Source organism: Trichechus manatus, unplaced genomic scaffold, assembly GCF_000243295.1.
Source record: "Trichechus manatus latirostris isolate Lorelei unplaced genomic scaffold, TriManLat1.0 scaffold00014, whole genome shotgun sequence".
Lineage (NCBI taxonomy): Eukaryota > Metazoa > Chordata > Mammalia > Sirenia > Trichechidae > Trichechus > Trichechus manatus.
Window position 1 is genome coordinate 171,941 of NW_004443950.1, and position 21,507 is coordinate 193,447.

The following is a 21,507-nucleotide window of genomic DNA, read 5'->3' on the forward strand; positions in this document are numbered from 1 at the left end:
TGGATTGAATGCCATCTAGGAACCTTTTTGATTCTGAGATTCTAAGTTCTGTGACTGATATTGTCCCTGCCAACATATCAGCCTGAAGCACAGCAGTGAGCTATTTCCTGCCTTTGCTGAAGTTCTCCATTCCAGTGTAATTTCTCTCTGTAAAACTGTCAATGATGAGAGCAATTTCCATAAGGAAACATTTTCAGAGCATTCCAGGCATGATCAGTATTAGACCTGAGCTTATAATTGAGTTTCCTGATCAACAGAAAAGGGAAGATCCTGCTCTTGACCCCTTTCCTAGGACTTGCTGGTCCCTTCTCCCATCCATGCCAGTGCCTCCTAAAAGCATAATCTGCAACAATGTCATCACTATCTGACCCCAGACTCAGGCAAGCTCCACAGGGATGGAGGGTGGAGAGAGAGGTATAACCTAAGACAACACCAGGATAAAATGCCTGGTGTCACAACTATACAAATATAAATTCTATTACTCAGGGGATGGGGGAGTTACATCAAGACTTGTGAGAAAGAAAAGAAAAGGGAAACTAAGGAAGGAAATATGGGATTCAAAATATATCCAAGATGAGACTGCTTCTCCCCACCTCTACCTCAACTACCCTGGTCCATCACCTGTAGCCTGGATTTTTTTCAGGCTAGAAGGTACAATATGTGCTTGAGAAATCTATCATCATTTTTCATCTGGATTTATCATCCTCCTGTTTAAACTGACAATCTTGCAGGCCAAAGTCTGCATTCTGTTTTCTATGTTGTAGCTTGTGACTCAGGTGTCATCTGGACTCCATTCTCTCTTCACTCGGCTGCTTACCTGTATCTGTGAGCCATGAAGGTGGTGCACCTGACACTAGTAAGGGTTGCACCCATCTGCCCATCCTTTTTCCTGCCCTCTCACCTCACATTTTCTTTGCTTCCAGAAAGTATGAGAAGTCTCTGTGTTCCTAAGTCACGCGCCCCTGGTCTTTTATGTGGTCCCCAATTTTATACAAGCAGAAGCTCTGATCTTAAGGGAGTTTCAGGCTGTGGGAGAACCTAAATTTGACAGCTTTCCTGTTGTCAAAATGAGAAATTAGAGTTCCAGTTCACTCTATTATGCAAAAAATGAAGAAGTTCTTGGAGTTCCATGTGGGAGTAAGGGGACATCCTTGCATAGGAAAAAATGTGTCTTAAGAAAAGGATAAATGAGTTGTTTACTAAGGGAGAGAAAGGAATTAGCTTCCAAGTTCTAAAAGAGTCCCAAAGAAAAAGTGAATTGGTAGGTGTAACTGTAATTCCAGCAGACACTTCACCACTGATATATTACAAGGTCTGTTACATATTATAGATCTGTAGCTGTGATAACTACTTTTCACCATACATTCTCAACTCAGAAATCTGGTGTATTTTTCCTTTTAGGAATATAATTAGTTGTGACTTTATAATGGAAATCAGTGGGAAAATGGGATTTGCTTTACACAACTTTGATCTGTTATCTAGATTTTCTGAAACTCTATTACTAAAGTCCCCCTACTATACTATTATGCCTATTTTTCTCATTAGTCTTTAGCAGAAAGCAGTTATTTACATCTATGTACATATTATCATGGTATATGTACTTCAAAGCCAAATTAGCTCTTGATTTCCTCTTAATAATGAATAGACATTGTTGTTGCAACACAGCAGCTACTTTTTTTTTTAATTTTTTTTATCGTACTTTAGATGAAGGTTTACAGAACAATTGATTTTTCATTAAACAGTACACACATCGTTTTATGACATTGGTCAACAACCCCATGACATGTCAACACTCCCTTCTCGACCTTGGAGGACTTTTTTTTTGGTGAAAATATACATAGCCAAAGTTATACCATTTCAAAAGTTTCTACATGTACAATTTAGTGACATCGATTACATTCTTCCAGTTGTGCTGCTATTCTCATTATCCTTTTCCAAATTATTCCATCACCATTATCTTCAACTCACTACTCCCTAGGCTTCCCATCAAACCTTTTGAGTTGCTGTTGTCGATTTGATCTCACACAGATAATTCTTTTTTTTTTTGGACCTTAGAGGAAAGCTTGCAGAACATATAGTTTCTCATTAAACAGTTAGTACACATATTGCCCTATGACAATGGTTAACAACCCCATGACATGTCAACACTGTCCCTTCTCAACCTTGGCTTCCTTATCACCAGCTTTCCTGTCCCCTCCTGCCTTCTAGTCCTTGTCCCTGGACTGCTGTGCCTCATTAGTCCCGTTTTGTTTTATGAGGCTGTCCAATCCCCGGCTGAACAGTGAATTTCGGGAGTTACTTCACCACTGAGCTAAAAGGGTGTCTGGGGGCCATACTCTTGGGGGTTTCTCCCGTCTGTCAGGCCAGTAAATCTGGTCTTTTTTTTGTGAGTTAGAATTTTGTTCTACATCCTTTTCCAGCTCTGTCCAGGACCTCTATTGTGATCCCGGTCAGAGCAGTCAGTGGTGGTAGCCGGGCACCATCTAGCTGTACTGGACTCGGTCTAGTGGAGGCCGTGGTAGCACAGCAGCTACTTTTATCTTTTGGTAACAACACCCTGGTGTTTCTTCGGGAAATGCCCCTTCCCATTCTCAGTCTGTGTGGTTTAAGTGGAGATAACCATTCACTTTCTCTCCCTCCAGGGTGAACACATACCCTGGCTGGCCAATTATGATAGTTCCATCTCATCCCCACCACAATGACTGGCTCAGGAATAGGCAATAAGACTCAATCTTAGAACCTACATTGAACAACTGGAAAAAATAAGCTCTTTTTTCCTGTTGAAGTTATTAACCTGGAGTTGCTGGTGGCCACTATGTGGAGAAAGCCTACCTAAGAATGGTGCCAACACAGAGGAGAGTCAAGCCAAGAGAGGGAGGGAGAAAAAGGAAGAGACCTAATGACACTCTTTGAGTCTCGGGACCTCACTGCATCTCTACCCATGAGAATTGTTAGAAATATAAGCCAATAAATACCCTTTTATGCTTATGCCAGTTTGATTTGGCTTTTTTTTCCCCCTTCAATCAAAAGAATCTTAACATATCCTTTTTCAGATTAAAAAAAAAAAAAAAAACAAGCATCCAGATTTCTTTTGCTTTTCCTATAACGCCAAATTCTTAATTCCACCAAGGAGGAGCTTTAAGCTCTCCAACCTTCTGTAAAAAGGTTGTCAATAGTAAAGTACAGTTTCCTTGCTTCCCAGAGTCCTAGGTATATTAGCCATGGTTTATCTTCCTGCTGGTCTGCTCCACAGACTACTGCCAAACAGCCCCTGGACTGCTGTTTTGAATTTTATCTTCTAAGATACAGTTGGCACCTATAAGTTTATAAATCCCTAGAGGACATGGGACAGTTCTCTCCTTACTCATCAAGCAGTGAAGAGAATCATATATGACAGTTAGGACTGTATAACAATTAAAAGGATGAGATTTTGTGTGGCTGTTTTTGTTTCTGATTTGAAAAGTTTTCTGAACTTTAACATGAGGAAGTATGGCCATAACCTTCATATAACCCTTGGCTCTGCACACTTGATAATTCCTTCGTAATTAGAAAATGGGGTAATTTCTGGGCCAGCACAGGCTTCAAGGAAACATGACACATCAATCCCTTTGGCGATAAGAAGCAAACGATTGTGTGAGAGATACCTATTTGGGCTCTGACCGCAGGAAAATGACTATGCATTTCAGGATGTGGTGTAGCAGATAAGATATATGGAAAGCCAAGGTGAACTTAAACTGGCAAGAGTTCATAAGAGCATTCTGACCTGTGTTTTTGGGTGAAGCATAGGAAATAGGCAAATTAACCCAACTGAAAAATATTAAAAGTACCTCACATACCAAAACAGAGCCAACTTTGTAAAATAAACGTTTTCCTCCAAAGACTTTCATTACAAAGCCAGAAATGTATTTTGATCAAAACAGTATTGACTTCAAGATGATCCCTTGGCATGCTACTCAGTGATTTTGTAGACTTTGAGCAATAAAAGTTTAGGTGTAGTCTTGCCCTAGTGGTGCAACAGTTAAGTGCTCGGCTGCTAATGAAAGATTGGTGATTCAAACCCACCCAGCTGCTCTGCAGGCAAAAGACCTGGAGATCTGCTCCCATAAAGATTACAGTCTATCAGATTCTAGTAAAAAGACCAGACTTAGTGGTCTGACTGAGATTGGAGGAACCCCAGAAAGCACAGCCTGTGGAATCTGTCAACCCAGCACTAAAACCATTCCTGAGGCCAGCTCTTCAAAGATTAGACGGAACTATGGGACATAAAATGATACTCAGAAAGAATGTGCTTCTTAGCTCAAGTAGATACTTGAGACTAAATGGGCAGGTCCTGTCTGGAGGTGAGATGAGAAGGCAGAGAGTCAGGAGCTGGTTGCATGGACATGGGAAATCAGGGGTGGAAAGGAGGAATGTGCTGTCACAGTATAGGGAGAGCAATTAGGTCACACAACAGTGTATGTATAAATTTTTGTATGAGAGACTAACTTGAATTGTAAACTTTCACTTGAAGTATTACAATAAAATTAAAAAAAAAAAAAAGACTACAGCTTAGAAAACCTTATGGGCAGTTCTACTCTGTCACATGGGGTCACTATGAGTCAAAATCGACTTGATGGCACCCAATAACAACAGTCTCACTTTAGACAGTGTTCTTGCATAATAGGAAAGAAAGTCAGATTCTAAATGACTTTTCTGACTGGCACTATTCCAGGAACCTACTAAGCCACCCACACTTCAAAACAAACCTGCCTCAATTCCCTAGGCAGATAACCCTCCAAAACACTTCACTGTCGTCGAGTCGATTCCGACTCATAGTGACCCCATAGGGTTTCTAAGGCTGTGAATCTTTATGGAAGGAGACTGCCACATCTTTCTCCAATGGAGCCGCTGGCGTTTTCAAACTGACAATCTTTCAGTTAGCAGTCAAGCGCTTTAACCACTGCACCACCAGGGCTCCAGGCAGATAACAACCTCCCAAAATATCTGCAGATAACAACCTCCCAAAATTACCTACTCACTTAACTCTTTAAGGTATTTCTGCCAAAAAAACTATAAGAAACACAAAAGACCACATATTATATAATTCCATTTACATGAAATGTCTAGAATAGGCAAATCCATAGAGACAGAAAGTAGATTAGTGGTTGTCTATGGCTGGGCGGGGTCGGGGGGGAACTGTGAAGAAATGGGGAGTGACTGCTAATGGGTACAGGGTTTCTTTTTGAGGGTGATGAAAATGTTATAAAACTGATTGTGGTAATGGTTGCACAACTGTGTGAATATACTAAATATCGCTAAATTGTATACATTAAATAGGTGAATTGTATGGGATGCGAATTACATTTCAATAAAGCTGTAAGAAATTTTTCATATCTACCCTTTTAGGTTTTTAGAATAGGAGAGAAAGGGAGAAATAATATAAAAATAATACATCTTAAATGTAAAGAGAAAGTCACTAGCCTAGAGCAAAGTATCAGCTTCCTTTTGGATTCAAATCTATTTTGATTGCCCCTGCAGAGTGAGTGTGGGAAGAGGGGAAAACACGATTTGTTATTTTTTTATTTGAATGGGAAAATCAATTATTTCACACTTTACAGAATTTGTCTTGCACTTTTAAGAAAATGTGTGTTACATTTAAAAACATAAATCCATGATAAGTCAGAAATTCTGCTTCTAGGAATTTATCCTAATATCCTTGCACAAGTAGAAACTTACTTAACTATAAAATCATCACTGTAGCATTGCTTGTAATAGAAAAAACTGGAAACAAATGAGATTTTTATTAATAGTGAGTTGGTTAAATTGTGGTCATTTATACAATGAATACAATGCAGCCATAAAAAAAGAAGAAGCTTTTTAAGTACTGTTATGGAAAGAATTCTAAGACGTACTGTTAAGTGAAAAGCAAGTTGCAGAACAGTGTGTACTGTATTCAACAATTTGTGTACAAAGCGAAAATATAAATTCATAAAATATTTTTTGAAGAATATACACGATACCAGTGATATGGGTTGTTTCAGGAGAGAGAAAATGAGTGACTAGGGAATAGATATGAGAGAGAAACTTTTTAATCTATATTTTCTGTACCTTTTGAATTCTGAACCATGCAAATGTATTATCTATAAAATATAAGTTTTAAAAGTCTGTGAAAAAAAAACTCTGTGATAAAGGGCATGGTCTTTTAAAAGAAGGCAACCTCTTCAGGTGAAAATATAAGAAGAATTTGTAATCAAACAAAGCAAAATGACCACAAATACTTATATTCTCTTCCTCCTAAAGTAACAATTAAGGAGTGAAAAAGGTTTAAACCACAAACAAAGATAAAGAGAATAGGATAGGTGTCCAACACTAAAGAGACAGTTTAACAAGTTTGAGTAAACAGATCAAAGATGGACCAAATAACAACATGCATTTGATAGAGCTACTGGATCATTTGAAAAAATTTAGCAATAAATACACAGAAAACTAAGCAAATGCACAAGAAAGGAACCTGATCACTGAACTAGGCTCATCAATGAATAATATCCATATATATTCAGTAGCAAACACTGCCCAATGATTTAACCAAAAATTATGATGGAAAAATAACAGGAGAAGGGGTATAGAGGCGTGTGTTTGTGTGTGTGCGCGTATGCGCACATGTACACATGTGTGAACACTAAATTCTTATTTAACATATAGGAAGTCAATAAATAATGTCTAAAATTTAAAAAATCAAGAGACCTGTGTAACCATATTATTTAGAAATGGGGAGGTAATTACTAAAAAAAACCTGTTGCTGTCCAGTCGATTCCGACTCAGTGACCCTATAGGACAGAGTAGAACTGTCCCATAGGGTTTCCAAGGAGCTGCTGGTGGATTTAACTGCTGACCTTTTGGTTAGTAGCCAAGCTTTTAACCACTGCGCCACTGGGGCTCCAATTACTAGAAGAAACTGCTAAAAAGGGGGAAGTGTGAAAATTATAATCTCTGAGGAGTAGAACTGGGGGTGGTGGTCAGAAGAAGGACAGGGGACAAGTTTTTTGATTCTTTAAAAACTATATTCAAAGTAATTCATGAAAATAAGTTCATTTTAAAAGCTAGAAAGAGGGTAAGGAAGTGTATATTCATCTGTAGGGGAAGTTCCAGTTCCCAAGAACAATGACTGATGGTTAAGACAAGTAGTAAGAGGTCAGGCACAAGGACATTTTCTTTCTGATAAAAAAGACAACCACCAATCTGTGATTGTTCTTTCTTGTAATTCTAAGTCACAAAGATAAAAAAGGTAGAATTCTTATGAGGAGGAAAACACAACCCTGCAGCAGAGTACTTCAGTTCTTACATCTGACACCTCTTATTATGATGGAAACTAACAATTTCAGCTCCAAGAGTCCAGGAAGTTGCACAAACTGGGGAAGTTGGTTATTAAATCAAGGAAGCATGGGGAACTCAACTGAATAGCTGGACTGTCTTTGTAATTTGAGTAAATGATAACCTCTAGCATGCCAATTTGAAGTTAAGTTTCTCTAAAGCTCCAAAGTTAGTGTTAACTGTAGACAAGCCCCAACAAATTTATTAAGATTCAGGATGAGTGAGTGTTACTTAAGCCTGAGGAAAAAAGAGGGTTAGACTAATAAGCTGTGATGGCTGACAGCTGAAGAGTTGTGAGACTCATATTTAGTGTTTATCTCGTTAAACTAGGATCTAAATAATAACATATTTGAGCACTAAAATAATGGCGATATATTTGCTTAAATTGTTTTCCAGTTTCCATTTTGGAGCGGAAAAAGTAAAATTGAGTGAATAACCTATATTTACTGACAGTAAATCACACCTACTGAAATCCATTTGAATCATGAAATATTACTAATAAATAGAAACTTAAGAGCAAAGAGAGTAAAAATTCCTAACACTTCGTAACAGGCGTGTTTTTATTGTGCCAGGAATGTTCTCAGCACTTTACATGCATTCATCCTTTTAACACTCCCAACAATCCTTTGAAGTAGGTACTATTATTATCCCTAATTTTACTTAGGGAGAAGCTGAGGAACAGACAAGTGGAAAATATGGCCCAAGATCACAGAGCTCCCGAGTGGCAGAGCAGAGTTGCAAACCTGTACTCTCAACCATTTTGCTACACAACTGCCTGCCTGGCAGAAGCGCCTATCAGAAAAGAACTGCCGGAATAGTACTAGCTTTGCAAATACTAACCCTAAAGACAGCAGACTTTAAACATTGAAGTATATAATATTAGCCTCACTTCATAAAATTTACTTTCTAAAGGACTCTAAGGTTAAAGTAAGGAGAGGCACTTGCATGTTATATGAAATCAACATCTTCCACCGGAGATGGCTGGGTTTTATAGGGGATTGCTTTGCTTCTCGTTGGTGTCTTTAGTTAACATGTGGAAAGGGAGGTAATAATGTTAACAAAATTCACAAATGATTCTAACTTGAGATGCTGCTGACACTAGTGATGACAGAGGAGACATACAAAAGGAATTGGAAAGCTTGGAATTTAATTTAGATTTTTAACCACTGATTCTCAAACAAGTCTACTCCACAGCATCTTCATGGACTACCCAAGCCCCCTAGATCTCTTATTCTACTGCTCTCCCAAAATAAATAAAGACCCAAAGCAGCACCAGAAACCTTATAGTCCACCTTGTCAGTCTGGAGTGCCTCCATCCATACAACCATGGAGTAAAAATGCAAAGGTGAGGAAAACCGTGCCTCAGGAGCACCATGATGGCCAAGGGTTCTGTCGTATGCACAGAAAATTTAAAAAAAAAAAAAAAGCTACCCTAATACTGACTGAAGGCACAAGTGAGAAAGGTAGGGAAAGAAAATAGCAATTCCAACTGCTTTGAAAGTAATCATTGCTTTACTCATTCAGAAACATACTTCAGTTAATCATGGGCAAGAACTAAAGGGACAAAACATCATTCATTTATATTCTGTTTATATAGTTTTCAAAGCGTGAAAAAGCTTGTTAACATTTTCTTGATGCTATCAAAAGAAAAATTTACTATTAAAAAGAAAAGAGGGACTTCTGACTTCCCAGAAAAATGTAAGTGGTTCTCTTTTAGTTAAATCCAGATGAGAAAACAAAATACCCTTTATATCTCCTAAAGACCGTGAGGTGGGCAATCCTGGTAGGAGGAGTACCAACTGAACTTCAGATTGATTTTTTTCCCTAAATTTTCTACTTACATTTCACTCAAGCCTATGCAAAAAAGAAGCTGCAGAATCAGCACGGCTGACTGATGCATCAAGTTCTCACTAGTTTTGAGAAACCCAAAGGGAGTCGTCACCCTGCCTAAAGCTCTGGCAAGACAGGGCTGATCTTTCACATTCTCCGGTGTCTTCAGGAAAGCTTGGTGGGCTAGGAGACCTGCTCTGTGCCTGGAACACTAGGCAGTAATACAGGCAAGATATAAACTCTTGCTAAATTCTACTGTTTTTCCTTAATTAAGCCTAGCAGATGTCCTAATGAGATGATTAGGCAAGTCTCTGTGATAGGAGCTCCAGGTCAAGACTGGCTTAGGAAAAGTGATGGTTGTGAAATCAGCAATGATGATATGTAGGACTTAAACTGTAGTCTCATACAGAAACCAATCAGAGCTACCATAAAACACCAGTTGTGGTCAAACTGATTCCAACTCGTGGCGACCTCATGTGTGCAGAGTAAAACTGCGCTCCACAGGGTTTTCAAGGCTGCAACTTTTCAGAAGTAGATCGTCAGGCCTTCTGAGGTTGTCTCTGGGTGGGTTAGAACCGCCAATCTTTCGGTTAGTAGTCAAACTCTTAACTGACTGTGCCACCTAGGGATGGCCAGAGCTACCATAACATTCCCCCCAAAAGCCCCTCTCCTCTGATAAATGCAGAGACAGAAACATTTTGCCTACAATTTCAAGGAGTTACCAGACTTAGTCTTGGCCTCCCCTAGGGGTCCACACAGCCCTCAGGTTAAAAATCCCTGTGCTAAGTAGTTATAAAAGGGCAACTATAAATAGAAGGGAAAGGAGAAGCCTTTAAAAAAAATCTACCTCCACAATCAAAAGAATCTTACTGTTTTTTTTTCCCCCGATGAAATAAATACATTGTCACTGTAAAAGACTCAAATACTACAGAAAAACATAAGGAAGAAAGTATAAGTATAAAAAGTATAAGTATAAAATATAAATATAAAAATCACCTGTGGGGAGATAGCGGCATTGGGGAGAGACTGCTAAAGGGAGTGAGGTATCTTTTTAGGGTAGTGAAACGTTCTAAAACTGATTGTGGTGACAGATGTAAACTGTGAATATACTGACAGCCACTGAATTGTGCACTTAAAAAGGGTGAACTGTATGACATGAATTATATCTAATAAAGCTGTTTAAAAAAAATCACCTGAAATCTGAGCTAAATGACATAAGCATTTTGGTGTCTGTCCTCTCTTTCATACACTATTCTTTGTATAAATGCCCACATGTACTGTTTTTACTATAGATAGCTTTGTTTTTTATTTTAAATAGTCTTTTTTTGCGTGTGAATGGACAAGTGGTGCTTATTCCCCCAGATAACATATCTTAAGGAAACATCTTAAATATTAAAGTCTACCTTTAAACGGTGGGCAAAATCCACTTTGGTCTGGTAGTGCTTCTCAAACTTAATCTGCGTACAATAAACTGGGGCTCTTGTTAAAAATGCAGATTTTGACTCCAGGTTTGGAGTAGGGCCTCAGATTCGCATTTTAAACAATCCTTCTGGTGGTGCTGATGGTGCTGCTCTTCAGACCACACTTCAAGTAGCAAGGCTTAGTTCTCAAATCATGGATGCATACACTTGGATGTTACATTAGATAATCAATGTGGTCAATCAAACAGTGGTCTGTACTCACTGCAGACTCACAGTTAGGAGTAGAGCAGAGTTGCTCTATGAGCTGTCTTTTTCCTTGTATGTCCCTTGTTATGAATAGCATATGGATAGATCCAGCCTGGAGGAAATTCTGCTAATTTAACCATTTGGTTGCTGAATTGCAAGACAAAAAATAATGGATATGTTCAATTTTATCTAATTAGTATTCTCTGACTTAATTTTGCAAACTGAATCACTTTGCAAATTAAATATAGAAAAGTTATTATTATGGTCTGGTTTCTAAGCAACCATTTCATTAAGAAAAGCTCCACTTGGGAAAAACATCTGTTTGTCAGTAAGGTTTCTGCTGTCATCACATAATTTCATGGTGAAAAAGCCACAGTCACTCTATGCCTTGGTGATCCCTAGTCGTGAGAAGGTCATCAGGGACTACGACAACAGAGACAGCCATCTGTTTCAATCTGTACTGGTCCCTGAACCTTGTTATCATGAAACAATTCAGTTTCCCTAACCAGTCATATAATTTAAAAAACATTTTCTTTTGGCTATAAAAGCAATAAATGCTCCTACTTGAAAATGAGAAAAATGTAAGAAGAAAAGGCACAAGTAAGAAAATAAAAATCACCTGAGATTTTGACACCCTCATGTCAGGTCTCATTTGAAAAATGATTCCACCACTAAAAAATTATTTGAAAACCAGTGGAAGATACTCCATATGATTTTACCTTTTCCCTGCTGCAATTAGAATGTTTTTCATAATGGTTAAGGGTTCTGTATTGAACACCTGAGTTCAGAGATTTGTAGAGATATCCAAACATTCTCATTATACTTCATGACAATTGGCTTAAAGAGAAATAGCATTCTCAGGCAAGTGGTGAGGAGAGGTGATAAGGGGTGTGTGTGGCATGACACATACGATAGGTAGTACAAAACTTCCTTGCAAAGTCAGGTAGATGGTCTAAGACAATGATTCTTCAAATTCGTTTTTAAAAAGCAGCAGAACCTTGTTTTGCAATGAAATTTTCAGAGGAGCTCAGTAAGAGAGAGGAAGAGCTCTCTTTTTAGGGAGGGGCTGCTGGGTGCTCCAAGCCCACTCAGCACCACCCCTTTCTTCACTGAGTCCAGGCATTCGAGAGTCCTTCCATGTGCATGCTCCTCCCCGACACTGTGCTCTCTGATTTGCTGTTCCCTCAATCTAGCACACTCTACTCGCCCTTCTTTGCTACGTTAATTCCTAATCATCCATCAGATCTCAGTTTATGGGTCAGTTCGTCTCTCCTCTGTATGCCAAGTAAACTGTTCCTAAAATAGGCTCTCATAGCACTGTGGACCTTTTCTTCATAGCACCTGTCAAAGCCACATTTTACATTTGTTTGTATGATTATGTGACTAGTATTTGCTACCCTCCATTTTTCCTCCCTCCTCCAACTATAAACTCCACAAAGGCAGAATCATGACTGTTTGTCTTGCCAATGTATGCTCTGTACCAAGCATAATACTCTCACACATAGCAGATGCTCAATGGACATTTGTTGAACAGATAAATAAGCATTTAAACCACTAAGAAAAAAAAATCAATAGCCAAAGATAATTTTTTACAATTCTCTTTCTCCCCTATCTAAATTTAGGTTATCAATAATGGAAAACAAAAGTGAACATAAAGTGCAAAAGTGCTTCTAAAACAGCCTACTCGAAAGAAAGAAAACCTGGAGCCATCATGCCCTGGCAGGTGGACAGGAGAGATGACCTAATTGGGTCTTTGGTGGCTCCAAATCTGTGATCCATTCCCTGAGGCTCAATTCATTCCCAACCTTCATGTTTCCTCAGGGCACAGCAGAGGTAGCACAGGGTCAGGAAACAAAACCAAGTATAAAAGTCTAATGTTAGAATCTAAAAATGAGTTGCTAAAACATAAGTGCTCTTTTCCACTACTGCCAAAAATTTCAACATGACCAAAGAATGGAAAATTGATGCTTCATGCAGTTAAAAATATTGTGTTAAACTTATGATTCAGCAACAAAAGGAGCTATGTCAGGGTTAATGAAAAGTATAATTGGGCTTATTAAGTGTGTGAACAGTGTCAAGGATCATCTTAATCACACCTGGTGAGATTAGGAATTTTAATTTTAAACGAAGAGCAATGCTAGCTGCTTGCTCTTTATTTTGAGAGAGAAAAGCAAGAGAGTGGTATCCTTTCCAGCTGTTACCTCAAAGTAGCTCCAGGAAAAACAGACTGATTCCTTAGAGAGTAAAGGAATGTTATACTTAAAGGTAAGTCTAAAGAGGAACTTGCTATTTTACTCATGAGTTTTCTCACTTATTCGTTCCTCCTTGTCTTCAAATTCCAACTTTACTAAAGAGAGGGTGGCTCCAGGGTAAAATTTAAATAAATGTTCTGCAGGGAAGGTACTTTCTTAATATACTTTCTTAATAGCTTATAAAGTAGACATTTAAGCAACCTACCCTTTACCCCAAGGTATCTTACAATTGCCTTCTAGGGAGTGAATCTTGCCTTTGTGACAGCTAGTCTACATGAATACGAGGTGAAGGATTTTAAATGAACCCTGGAAACCAAGAAATTAAGAAGTATTTAATTGTTTAGCTAAAAATGTCAAGATTCAGTGGGAGAATATATAAAGAATTCTTACAACTTTAATAATAAAAAGAAAAATAACCCCAAAATGGGCAAAGGGTCTGAACAGACATCTCTTCAAAGAAGATATACATTCAATCAGCACATGAAAAGATGCTCCAGGTCATTCGTCACAAAGAAATGCAAATCAAAACGACAATGAGATACCACTTTATCCCCACTAGGATGGCTATAATCAGAAAAACAAAAAATAACAGGTGTTGTTGGGGATGTGGGGAAATTACAAACCTTGCCCACTGCTGGTGGGATTGTAAAATGGTACAGCTGCTGTGGAAAAGTTTGGCAGTTCCTCAAAGAATTAAATATAGAATGACCATTAAAAAAACAACAGAAAACCAAACCTATTGTTGTCAAGTTGATTCTGACTCATACCGACCCTGTAGGACAGAAGAGAACTGCCCCATAGGGTTTCCAAGGAGTGGCTGGTGGATTTGAACCACCGTCCTTTTAGTTGGCAGCCCTAGCTCTTAACCACTGTACCACCAGGGCTACAGAATGGCCATATGACCCAGCAATTCCACTATGATCCAGCAATTCCACTCCTACGTATATACCCAAAAGTCTTGAGAGCAGGAATTCAAACAGATACTTGTACACCAATGTTCACTGCAGCAGTATTTACAACAGCCAAGAGGTAGAAACAACCCAAATGTCCATGAAGAGATGAGTGGGGAAACGAAATGTAGTATCCATACAACAGAATATTATGCAACAATAAAAGGGAATGAAGTTCTGATACATACCACAACATGGATGAAACTGAAAACATTATGATGAGTGTAGGAAGTCAGTCACAAAAGACCACTTATTGTAAGATTCCATTTATATGAAATATTTAGAATAGACAAATCTATAGGAATAGAAACTAGATTAGTGGGTGCCAGAGACTTGAAGGAAGGGGGAATGCAGAGTGACTGCTAATGGGTATGGGATTCATTTTTTTAAAATAATATTTTGCTGAGTTTTTAGTGAAAGTTTACACAGCAAGTTAGGTTCCCATTTGACAATTTCCACACAAATTGCTCAATGACATTAGTTACATTTATCAAATTGTATCAACATCCTCTTTAATTGTGTTCACTTTGTTCCCTTTTCAGTACTCTAGTTTCCCTGTCCCTTATCTTCTCATCTTTGCTTTGAGTGATTGTTGACCTTTTAATCTCATACTGATGGTTTTTAAGTAGGGCACTGATCTTACGGGAAATATCCTTTATTTTGTGTGCTACTCTGCTATTTCACTAAAAGATGATCTCAGGGGATAGGCTCTGTCTTAGTTATCCAGTGCTGCTATAACAGAAATACCACAAGTGGATGGCTTTAACAAAGAGAAATTTATTCCCTCACAGTCTAGGAGGTTAGAAGTCCAAATTCAGGGTGCCAGCTCTGGGGGAAGGCTTTCTCTCTCTGTTAGTTCTGGGAAGGTCCTTGTCATCAATCTTCCCCTGGTCTAGAAGCTTCTCCGTGCAGAAGCCCTGGGTCCAAAGGACGCACTCTGCTCCTGGTATTGATTTCTTGGTGGTATGAGGTCCTCCTGTCTCTCTGCTCACTTCTTTCTTTTATATCTCAAAAGAGATTGACTATGGGAAAAAATATTTGGCTACAACATATCCAATAAGGGTTTAATCTCTAAAATCTACAAGATACTGCAACAGTGCAACAACAAAAGGACAAACAATCCAATTAAAAAATGGGCAAAGGATATAACAGACACTTCACCAAAGATGACATTCAGGCAGCCAAAAGACTCATGAGGAGATGCTCACGATCATTAGCTAATAGAGAAATGCAAATCAAAACTATATTGAGATACCATCTTACCCCAACAATGCTGGAGCTGATCCAAAAAACACAAAATAACAAATGTTGGAGAGGTTGTGGGGAGATTGGAACTCTTATGCACTGCTGGTGGGACTGTAAAATAGTACAACCACTTTGCAAAACAATATGGCACTTCCTTAGAAAGCTAGAAAAAGAAGTACCATACAATCCAGCAATCCCACTCCTAGGAATATACCCTAGAGAAATCAGAGCCATCACACGAATAGACATATGCATACCCATGTTCACTGCAGCACTACTGACAGCATCAAAAAGATGGAAACAACCTAAATGCCCATCAACAGATGAATCGATAAACAAATTATAGTACATACACACAATGGAATACTATTCAACAATAAAGAACAATGATGAATCTGTGAAACATCTCACAACATGGATGAATCTGGAGGGCATTATGCTGAGCGAAATAAGTCACTCACAAAATGACAAATATTGTATAGACCACTATTATAAGAATTCAAGAAAAGGTTTATACACAGAAAAAAGCATTCTTTGATGGTTAGGAGGGTGGGGGAGAGGAGAGGAAATCACTAACTAGATACCAAACAAGTGTCAACTTTGGTGAAGGAAAGGACAACACACAATACAGGGGAAGTCAGCACAACTGAACCAAAACAAAAGCAAAGAAGTCTCCTAGACACATTCAAACACTTTGAGGGACCAAATAGCTAAGGCTGGGACCTGGGGACCATAGTTTTGGGGGACATCTGGGTCAACTGGCATAACATAGTTTATAAAGAAAATGTTCTACATCCCACTTTGGTAAGCAGTGCATCTGGGGTCTTAAAAGCTTGTGAGTGGCCATCTAAAATACATCTATTGGTCCCATCCCCTCTGGAGCAAAGGACAATAAAGAAAACCAAAGACACAAAGAAAATACTAGCCCAAAGGACTAAAGAACCAAATGAACCAGAGACTCCACCAGCCTGAGACCAGAAGAACTAAATGGTGCCTGGCTACCACCAATGACCACCCTGAAAGGGAACAAAACAGAGAGTCCTGGACAGAGCAGAAGAAAAATGTAGAACAGAATTCAAATTCATGTAAAAAGACCAGACTTAATGGTCTGACAGAGGCTGGAGGAACCCCTGAAACTATGGCCTCTGGACTCTCTGTTAACCAGGACTGAAACCATTCTCAAACCCCACTTTTCAGACAAAGATTAGACAGGCCTATAAAACAAAAAATAATACACATGAAGAAGGTGCTTCTTGGCTCAATCAAATATATGAGACCAAATAAGCAGCTCCCGTCCAACAGCAGGATGAGAAGGCAGGAAGGGACCAGGAACTAGACGAATAGACACAGGGAACGTGGGATGGAAAGGGGGAGCATGCTGTCACATTGTGGGGTTTGCAACCAATGTCACAAAACAATATGTGTATAAATTTCCTTTTTAAAAAAATTTATTTTTGTTTATTGTAGTTTAAGTGGAAGTTTACATTTCAAGTTAGTCTCTCATACAAAAATTTATACATACATTGTTATGTGACCCTAATTGGTCTCCTTATACTGCGACAGCACACTCCTCCTTTCCACCCCGACTCCCCATGTCCATTCACCCAGCTCCTAACTCTCTGCCTTCTCATCTCACCTCCAGACAGAAGCTGCCCATTTAGTCTCATGTATCTACCTGAGCTAAGAAGCACACTCTTCACAAGCATCATTTTTTGTCCCACAGTCCAGTCCAATCTTTGAAGAGTTGGCCTCGAGAACTGCTTTAGTTCTGGATTGACACAGAGTCCGGGGGTCATGCTTTCTGGGGTTCTTCCAATCTCAGTCAGACCATTAAGTCTGATCTTTTTACTAGAATTTGAGTTCTGCACCCCACTTTCTCCTGCTCTATCAGGGACTCCCTGTTGTGTTCCCTGTCAGGGCAGTCATTGGTGGTAGCCGGGCACCATCTAACTCTTCTGGTCTCAGGCTGATGAAGTGTCTGGTTTATGTGGCCCTTTCTGTCTCTTGGGCTAATACTTTCCTTGTGTGCGTGGTGTTCTTCATTCTCCTTTACTCCAGGTGTTGGGACCAATTGATGTATCTTAGATGGCCGCCTGCTAGCTTTTAAGACCCCAGATGCCACTCACCAAAGTAGGATGCAGAATATTTTCATAATAAACTTTGTTAAGCCAGTTGACCTAGATGTCCCCTGAAAGCATGGTCCACAGACCCCCGTCCCTGCTACTCTGTCCCTTGAAGTGTTTGACTGTATTCAGGAAACTCCTTAGCTTCGGTTTAGTCCAGTTGTGCTGACCTCCCCTGTAGTGAGTGCTGTACTTCCCCTGTAGTGAGTGCTGTACTTCCCTTCACCTAAGATAATTCTTGTCTATTATCTAGTTAGTGATTAACCCTCCCCTCCCTCCCCACCCTCATAACCATCAAAGAATGTTTTCTTCTGTGTTTAAACCTTTTCTTGAGTTCTTATAATAATGGTCTTATATAATATTTGTCCTTCTGTGACTGACTAAACTCACTCAGCATAATGCCCTCCAGATTCCCCCATGTTATGTTTCACAGCTTCATTGTTGTTCTTTATCTTTATTCCACTGTGTGAATATACCATAATTTGTTTATCCATTCATCCACTGATGGGCACCTAGGTTGTTTCCATCTTTTTGCTATCGTGAACAGTGCTGCAATGAACATGAGTATGCATATATCTATTTGTGTGACGGCTCTTATTTCTCTAGGATATATTTCAAGGAGCAGGATTGCTGGATCGTATGGTATTTCTATTTCCAGCTTTTTAAGGAAGTGCCAAATCGATTTCCAAAGTGGTTGTACCATTTTACATTCCCACCAGCAGTGTGTAAGTGTTCCAGTCTCTCCACAACCTCGCCAACATTTATTATTTTGTGTTTTTTGGATTAATGCTAGCCTTGTTGGGGTGAGATGGTACCTCACTGTAGTTTTGATCTGCCTTTCTCTAATGGCCAATGATCGTGAGCATTTCTTCACGTGTCTGTTAGCCGCCTGAATGTCTTCTTTGGCAAAGTGCCTATTCCCATCCTTTGCCCATTTTTTAGTGTATAAATTTCTGAATGAGAAATTAACTTGAGCTGTAAACTTTCACTTAAAGCACAGTAAAAAAAAAAAAAAGAGAGACTGACTCAAGATATAACCTAATCTCGTAGACTGAGTCCTGTCTCATTAACATAACTGTCTCTAATCCTGCCTTATTACCATCACAGAGGTAGGATTTACAACATGCAGGAAAATCACAACAGATGACAAAATGGTGGACAATCACACAACACTGAGAATCATGACCTAGCCAAGTTAACACACATTTTTGAGGGACATAATTCAATCCATAACAGGTTCAGTTCTAAGTTTAAAGGGTGTCTCAGGGTGATAGTCTGAGAGTCCTCTGTTCTCTACTGTTCCAGTTTCTCTAGCTTCTTTTAATTATTATTATTATAAGAATTTGAGTTCTGCACAATATTTTTCTCTCATTCTATCTGGGACCAACTATTGTGACCCTGGTCAGATGGTCAGTGGCGGTAGCTGGGCACCATCTAGTTCTTCTGGTCTCAGGGTAGATGAGGTCATGGCTCATGCACACTTGTTTCTTCTCTATGCTTGTGGTTACTGTCTTAGTTATCTAGTGCTGCTGTAACAGAAATACCACAAGTGGGTGGCTTTAACAAAGAGAAATTTATTTTCTCACAGTCTAGTAGGCTAGAAGTCCAAATTCAGGGCATCAACTCCAGGGAAAGGCTTTCTCTCTCTGTCAGCTCTGGAGGAAGGTGCTTCTCATCAATCTTCCCCTGGACTAGGATCTTCTCCACACAGGAACCACAGATCCAAAGGACACGCTCTGCTCCCAGCGCTGCTTTCTTGCTGGTATGAGGTCCCCTTCTCTCTTTGCTTGCTTCTCTCTTTTATATCTCAAAAGAGATTGGCTCAAGACACAATCCAATCTTGTAGATTGAGTCCTCCCTCATTAATATAACTGCCACCTATCCCACCTCATTAACATCATAGTGGTGGGATTTACAACACATAGGAAAATCACATCAGATGACAAAATGGTGGACAATCACACAATACTGGGAATCATGGCCTAGCCACTGGTACACGTATTTTTGGGGGACACAATTCAATCCATGACAGTTACCTTCTTACTGTTTTGCTCCTGGTGAGTAGAGACCCATAGTTGTGTCTCAGATGGCCGCTCGCAAGCTTTTAAGACCCCAGATACTACTCTCTTCATAGGATGCAGATCATGACCTTTGTGAACTGTTATGCCGAATGACTGAGTTGTCCTACGAGACTATGGTCCTAACCCTTCAAACCCAGAAAGCCAATACAGGAAGGTGTTTGGTTATGTTTAAGGAGTATCTGCATTTGTGTCTTCAATGAATATATGTGCTTGCACCCACATAATTGTGTTTGCACGTACCTATAGATACTTCTATCATTGAAGACACAAATATGGATACTCTTCAGACATAACCAAACACCATCCAACATTGGTTTTCTGGGTTTGAAGGCTTAGGACCATAGTCTCATGGGACACCTCAGTCAACTGGCATAACATAGATACTTCTAAGAAGCCCTGGTGGTGCAGTGGTTAAAAGCGCTCAGCTGCGAACTGAAAGGTCGGTGTTCAAACCACCATCCGCTCCGTGGGAGAAAGATGTGGCAGGCTGCTTCTGTAAAGATTTACAGCCTTGGAAACCCTATGGGGCAGTTCTACTCTGTCCTATATGGTCACATAAGTCAGAATCAACTTGAGGGCAGTGAGATTGGTTTTATAGATACTTCTATCTGTTCTCACCTATGTACACACCTGTACCTACCGGTATGCCAATTTGCCTACACCCATCCATATGTACTCAAACACTTGTTTTTACTTTGGTTGTGTTGTACTCACTACATCCACATTCAATGCCACTGTTCAGTCTGGGATTTCTTTTTGGGATAATGAAAATACTTTAAAATTATATTGTGGTGATTTTTGTACAACTCTCTAAATGTGCTAAATACCATTGAATTGTACATTTTAGGTATGTAAATTATATCTTAAGAAAGCTGTTAAAACAATGGGAATAATGTCTACTTTCCAGAACTACTTCAAGAATTTACTGAGATAATATACATATGAAAGACATTCACTAAATGCTCCTTCATTAATTAGGCAGTACAGAAACCAGGTTAGGACATAAAAGAAATCTTCCATTTCAAGGACATAAATGGAGATGATAAACTTCACAGGATTGCATTCCACATTTCAATGCCAAGATCCAATTAGACGGTACTTCAAGGGATAGAATTATTTTCAGTTAATGGTTTCCCAACTTACTTGAGGTAGAAATTTGAGAATGAGATAGGGAGTTTAGTGCCTGACAAGTTAAGACTTGTAATCCTGCTCAGTTTGAAACTCTGTAAAAACAATTTCAACTTGTATCTAACTTCCCCCTTCTGGGGCGTTTGCCTTTCCTCCCCTTGGCTCTTTCAATAGAAATGAAAACTCTGAAAGGAAAAGGGTAGAAGAGTTAGTGTGATTTGTTTGGGCATGTCAGCATGTCTAGATTCTCCTCACACAAACGGGCACTCTTCACCTCCCAAGCTTGGCTCTCTCAGAGCATAGTTCTTTTGTGTGTGTATTTTCTTTTGTTGTTGTTTTGTTTTTTAATTTTAAAAACTAGTGTGGTAGTTTTATCTAAAGATTCTTTTGACACAGGCTATTAGGCAGAAGACTGGTGGTTCAAACCCACCTAGAGGTGCCTTGGAAGGCAGGCCTGGCAATCTGCTTCCAAAAGATCACAGCCTTGAAAACCCAGTGGAATATAGTTCTACTCTACTCTGCACACATGGGGTCACTATGAATCAGAATCAACTTGATGGCTACTAACAACAACAACAACAAGCGATCACATGGATCCTTGAAATGCATCTATCCTCAGAGTTGCTTTCAAAATGTCTTTTAAATAATTAAAGTGACCAAGAGGACACATGAGCTGATTCACAGTGTGACAATCTGGGTATAATATCTTAGTTGACGAATATCACTTATTTATTACATTAATTACTGAATCACCTATTTGAAAACTTAACTGTGAGAAATGCCCAAAACATCTAATATACAGTACGGGACTCTTAAGAACATATTTTAACTCCCATTTTGGAAGAGAGAAGGGCTTCCACCTTTTACCGTACACATTTCCT

General features: G+C 39.2%; 1 protein-coding gene across 2 annotated transcripts in view; it reads right to left on the reverse strand.

The window, feature by feature from the left end:
- TANGO6 (transport and golgi organization 6 homolog) overlaps nt 1-21,507 on the reverse strand; it is a 176,545-nt gene that overhangs the window by 78,444 nt on the left and 76,594 nt on the right. The window lies entirely within an intron of this gene.